The sequence below is a fragment of the Tachypleus tridentatus genome, chromosome 6, assembly GCF_004210375.1.
Source record: "Tachypleus tridentatus isolate NWPU-2018 chromosome 6, ASM421037v1, whole genome shotgun sequence".
NCBI lineage: Eukaryota > Metazoa > Arthropoda > Merostomata > Xiphosura > Limulidae > Tachypleus > Tachypleus tridentatus.
Genome location: NC_134830.1, coordinates 65,581,297 through 65,587,973, shown reverse-complemented (window position 1 = coordinate 65,587,973; position 6,677 = coordinate 65,581,297). Strand labels below are relative to the sequence as shown.

General features: G+C 30.0%; 1 long non-coding RNA gene across 1 annotated transcript; it reads right to left on the bottom strand.

The window, feature by feature from the left end:
- Positions 1 to 570: 570 nt before the first annotated feature.
- LOC143254571 (uncharacterized) lies at positions 571 to 3,959 on the bottom strand. Its single transcript, XR_013030259.1, has 3 exons — positions 3,873 to 3,959; positions 981 to 1,068; positions 571 to 693 (listed from the first exon to the last, which is right to left on the bottom strand). It is a non-coding gene; the product is annotated as an uncharacterized LOC143254571 (long non-coding RNA).
- Positions 3,960 to 6,677: the final 2,718 nt, after the last annotated feature.

Genomic DNA, 6,677 nt, shown 5'->3' with positions numbered 1-6,677 from the left:
ATTTATTTTCCATATTTATCCGAGTATAAATATATTAAATGTTTATATTTTATTTTGATAGTACAATGGTGGACATTAATATAGAAATGTATGTATATATATCGATCTAAATCCCTTAAAACATTTGCCATCAAAATATATTTTGTGAATAGTTAGATCTCCTTTTTTATTAATAAATGTTGAAAACAAGTTTACAAATTCCAAATAGTTCGAGAGTTGAAATTAAATAGACTGGACCATTTTGTTTTTACTTTTATACTTAAATTCAAAATAGTAAAGAAATTCCAGGCTCGAATATCTTCGGTAGACTATCGCAAGTAGCTTAATGTGTAACTTTTCGCAAGAAAAACAAACAAACGAGTAGTTAGTGTATAGCTATTTTGACTAACGAAGCGATTAGTTCAAATAATCATTAATTTACTTGCTACGTCATTGGAAAATTTAAAATTGCGATAGAAAAAATAAAATCTAACTGATGATAATGTAAACCAATTTTCTAATACGACTTGACTGCTTGATGTTTTCAAAGGAATTCATGGAACACAAAAAACAACTGAATTTAATGTACCTGTCTGATGTGAGGCTCCAAGGTCGCCTCATTTAAGCCCACGATAATGAAGCCTGTTAAGGTATTTATCATTTCCACAATAAAAGATCGGTTAAGAATAATCTTCAAAACTTCACCCTTGTTTTCTTGGGTAGCATATTTTGATTAAACATAAGAGGCAAAAAAGGAGAATAATCAAGTGTAACTGACTATATTACAAACAAAATATTAAGAAATAACATATTAATGACTGAAAATTTTAAAATATTTTTAATCAAACGAAAGTGGTTCTAAGCAACCAATAAATACGATTACAGTTATTTTGAAAACCGATTTATGTATTAAATTAGTCTAACAACCATAAATTAAAATATCATAGCATAGAATTTTAACACAGGTTGAGTTAATTATAATAAAATTTATATCATATCACCTGTGTCTGGTAACAAGAAGAACATGATTGCAGATAAACACAAGAGAATCCCTCCAATGAAGAAAAATAGTAGCATAAAACCTTTAACCTGAAAACCAGAATAACTATTATTGTAAATAAATTAACAAGTTTATTTGTACTTATTAATACAATATTTTTGTAAGTTTTATCATTTTATCATTTATGTTATAAATCACTTTGTTAACCATTCTGCTGCTATTCAAGAACATGTTATTTAATAAATGTGCATTCGATTTCTTCTGCATTTCAGGTGTCAACAGTAGACATTCTCGAAGCATGAACTCATATGTATCACATTTGTAATGACTAAAAAAGTTTGATTTGAATGTGTTTGAATCTTTGGACACTTTTCTCTACTATGTTTTGCCGTTTTATAATTTATACTTTTAATAACTTTATTAAGTAACACAGAGAATAATTTTCTGTCATTGTTTGAAACTTGTTAAATACAAATATCGGTTGAAAAATACATTTATGATGGTGTAAAGTTCAATTAATGGAATGACCTAGGCTTCATTTCAATTCTTGACCAGTAATAATTTAGATAGAAAGGAAAATAATCTGTGTTTAAACGTAAAATCACATTTCAAAACTTGAAGAAAGACCTCATGTGCGAAAATTGTCTTACAAGTAAAAAAATCCAAATTTACAGTTTAAAAGAGTCACAAATGCAGGGTAACTTAACTTCTTTTACTCGTAATCTTCGGATCATATTTGCGACCATGACTTGCCTTGACATATATTGTAAGATACGTTTGCCAATACACGGACATAATATTCATATCAATGAGTGTCTTTAAGCATCGCTTAAAGACTTGATAACGAAATAAATAAAATCAAACTTTCCAGAGAAATATGAACCGGCATGACCATGTGGTTAAGGCATTATACTCGTAGTCGGAGGTTCACGGGAGCGAATTCCCGTCACACCAAACATGCTCGAATTTTCAGGCGTGGAGATGTTATAAAGTATTGATCAATCCCACTATTCGTTGGTAAAGTAGTATCCCAAGAGTTGCGAATGGGTAATAATGACTAGCTGACTTCCCTGTAATCTTACACTGCTATATTAGGGACGGCTAGCACGGATAGTTCTCGAGTAGCTTTGTGCGAAATTCAAAAACAAAACAAACCAAGCAAAAGAGTAGTCCAAAAGTTCTCGGTAGGTGATGATGACGAGCTGCCACCCCTCTTGTGTTACACTCCTAAATTAGAGAATGCTAACACAGATAACCCTTGTTTAACTTTACGCGAAATTCAAAACATACCAAGCAAGACAAATATATATCATATTTTACAGAGTTATGTAATTTTGCACTTTAAACTGAATACTTTACCACGTACTGCAAAACTACTGTCGTCACAGGCATAACAAAATTGAAACCTCGTTCACAAAACGCCTCCATTGCAGACCAATAATCATATTAAACTCCACGTTGAACTGATGGAAAAATAGCATTCTTATAATCTATTTCGAAATATATCAAGATATCACCGACGTTCAAAACGTACCCAACCACAAAAACAGAGCGCTGATCACTAAAAGTAAACGAAACAATATTCCAAAACGTCATCAGAACAATTTACAGGCAGATGTCTGGCGACTTACTTTTCAAGAAACTCGCGTACACTTATGTATCACAAAAAGGTAATCAAGCGGTAATTTGGTCACATCACCTTGGTTGCATACAAACAAAGTTTAGACTTCTTTTGACTAAGTAACATCTTTGTGTAAATCAAGGAAAACTCAAGTCATTAAATTCTATCGCTGTTTTAAAACAAACAAAAATAAAAAAAATATTATCCCCAGTAGAAGAAACACACTAATGCAGCAGCTTCCAATGTTAGTAGAAACATATGATACATGGTCTACGTGTCGCGAGATCAAATTTTTTTTAATCCGAAAATGCTCTTATTTTCATCTATTTCCCAATTTTTGATGGCAAACAAAATTTTTTAGATTCATCAGCGCGATTTTGATAAGATTCCTTCCCTCTCATTTATCACTTAATCAAGGCGAGATAAAAGAGAAAACAAATGTTATAATTGTTTCAGTGACAATTACGAAATTGTTTTCTATGGTTTCACATTTGTAAGTGGGTGTTTTTTGTGGCGAAAGAGATTAGCAAAATATTTTGTATCAAAACAACTTCGGGTCTCTTATACATGTATTACACTAAAACTCATTTGAACAGTGGCTGTATAGCTGATTCATCGTTACTACAGTAGACTATGTGTTATTACAAATGGTTGGCAATTTTCACTTGTGCAAAATAAATTCAGGCTATAGTTTTCAATTTTATTAATTTTTAAAAATATTTATTTTACACGTTTTCTCTGTTTCGGATTGAGGATTTGTTGGGTATATAAGAATGGGAAATTGTTTTTGATATCCAAGTTTTAAAGTGTTGCGTATATGAAATATGTTTTTTGTACGCTTTGCACAAAGCTACAATATATTGTTTGTGTGCTTTCTAAAAACGGATTTCGAATTACGAAGTGTAGCGTTATAAGTACACAGACATACCGCTGTTCGCATGGGTTTCATGCCAATATCAATAGAAAAATTAGTTTTACTGAAGTCCAAATGAAGTGTAAATTGTATTAAAAATTAAAAATTAAAATACTTTAGTTTGTGAACAGAAATATTACTTCGAAGCTATCACTTATTATTAACCGACATCATCTTGATATTTTTCTATTAGTTTTCTCAAAAATCAATTTAATTAGAATTTATCAAATAAAATCTCAAATAATAGATTTTCATACCACTAATGAGGCTATATTTTTTAAACTATCAGTTAATCATAGATTATATGGTATTTACAGTAATATTGTAGATTTGAGATTCTAAAAAGAAATTATTATCACCAGAGCTGTTGAACGATATTCAGTAAATTCGTTGGCAATGAAGACATAGCCCAGAGTAAACAGAGGTACTGATCCAATAGCCTGAACAATCCTTCCCATAAATGATAATCCAATAAATGTAAGTCCAGGTGGAGTCTTTATTAGAGTGCTGAAATATAGGAGTAAATTATGGATTATAAAAGTATATTTTGCATGTAAGCCTAGCACGAACCCGCACGAACGTTCCTCGCATGAGTAATAACAAAACCTGTACATAGCAGCAGCAGTGTCAGACGAATTGGTATCTGCATAATGCTCATATATTGTTAAGTTATTATTGTATACTTATTTTTCATTTTTTTATGAAATTTTATATGGTTTAAAACAATTTTTCTTCCACTATATTCTTACTTAAACATTTGATCGAAAAATAACATTTTTATTGCTCAATTACTAACTTTTTCCAAATGGTTGAAATTTGCAGAGTAATGTATCTGAGATGAAAAATGTTCTCGAAAATTATGTTTTATTATGCTTGTTTGTTTCTTATTTTAAAGCTATTTAATCTGATAACTTTGAATGTTTCCCATAAAATATTAATGATTATTTTCCACAGTGGCCAGATACAAAAATTCATACCCTAAAAAGTATTTTTAATTAGTTACTAAAACTTTTGCATTAGAGTGGATTGAGGTGTTATGATAGAAACAAAAACATCAAGTTAGACATATTACTTTATGTAACTTAGTTGTAAAGCTGAAAATTAAAAAAGAAACATTTGATTACGTTGGTATAATACTCTGCTGTTTTAACTATAAAAGGTAAATTTTGAAAAAGTAGGAGTTGCATCACTATATGAATGATGTAGGTGATTCCTTGTTATTTTGCAGAATATTCGTGTAAAACTACGTGGTGGGCTTTTATTTTTCATTAATTTTTAATTGAAAGAGTAAACTGAAAGCAATTAACAAAAACAGCCATTTCTAACATTTGAGCTACGATCCTGTAATTGGTAAAACTTCTTACAATAGCTAGGTGTAATTGTCACATAGACTCTAACCATATGTTCACGTAATAGTAGTCTTATTGTAAACTAACATAGCCGAAGAACCAAATTCGTATTTATCAGCTCAGTTTAAAGATATGTTACATATACTTTTATTCTCTTTATGCAAACAACAAATGTTTGGTGTCATCACCCTACGTACTAAAGGCTGAATGAAGTCAAAGTACAATTGTGATACATTCCATCCACTGAGTTTTATAATGATCATAGATGGTACATGGACTGCTTATTTATATTTTCATCGCGAAATTCAACGACTGAAAAAATATGTGTGGTTAATAAAAGTTGTTCTTCTTTTATATTTATCTTCCCTGTTATTTTGATAAAAGAAAAAGTGAAAAATAAACTTACTCTAGAAAAATCGTAGCACAACCGCTTAAACATAATCCCGATATTAATAAAAATTTTGGTGAGATCTTTCATACCTACAAATTAAAAAAAATACTTTTAGCTAAAAAGAAACATTTACATAGATGGTGATTAACCATTTGTAACCATTTATACATCAATTATGTGACAGAAAATTTTCTGTGAAAAACGACTGTTCATAGATGAAGCGTCAATAAACCATTCAACGAATCGAATAATGAAAATAATAAAGTAGTGATATAAAAAAGACAATGGCTCAAAGGCACCTAACTGACTAGATCTAATAATTTAGAATAACAGCTGTGCATCTTTTCAGCGTTAGAGTGCAGCTGGGTAAGTGACATTAGCATGCAATTTTTAAAATTTTCGCAATATAAATCAAAAAGTGTTGTTAGAGAATAATATAAGAAACTCAAAATGGTAAACTCTTATCATAGAATAGTATATTGAAAAAGTTTGAAAACTACCAGTTTATATACATTTCTGCACAAAAGACAGCTGGCTGATAAATCCATTCATCAGAAAGTAATCATCCTGTCAGGAACATTCTCTATTTCATTGGTACTGTTTGAAATTCACCACTAACAACTTAATATTATTTGTTTACTTCATGAAAACATGTAGCCTAATATCCACACAGTTAGAAATCCTCAATTCTATAACCAATTAATAGGAATTATTTAATTTACTAAATGAATGTGTTAAACTGTATAAAATCAAATTTTAAGTTCCACAGTATCTTTGTAGTCCATGACGTAACGTTCACCTGTGATGTATTTTACCATAGTTACTTAAAAATATAAACCACCAGGTAAAAAATACTGGAGATTTACTTCAAAATTATGAAGCCATTTTAGCTGAATGTCCGACATTAGAGTTAAATCACGTTAGAAAAGAAAAGAAAAAAATTACAATGGTTTTATGGGAATAAAGAAATGAACGTATTGTTTCGAAAGCGAAAAGAAACAAAAACGATAGATAAATTACACCTATCATATTAATTACGTGCCTCAAAAACACGTAAAATAATTCAAAATAAGAAGAAAGAAATATCATATAGTTTCATTTTTACACTTTATAAACAAATTATCAATAAAAGAGGGAAATAAATCTAAAGAATGTAGAGGATCGGTGCAAAATAATAATCGGCTGTTAAATGATAATATAAGGATATAAAGAAATATTTCTCGTTGAATCGCGGTGGGAAGACGGTTTTTCTGCATAGAAATAATTTGTTGTTTTCTCATGAGAATGTTCAAGAAGAAGAGAGCATTAGAAAATACTTACACTTGTTTCAGTACAGTTTACTTTCTTGGAGACGACGTATATTCCTGACTGTGTGTTGAGCAAGTTCCTCATGTTTCCGATCTTTTTAGAATATTCTTGAGAGT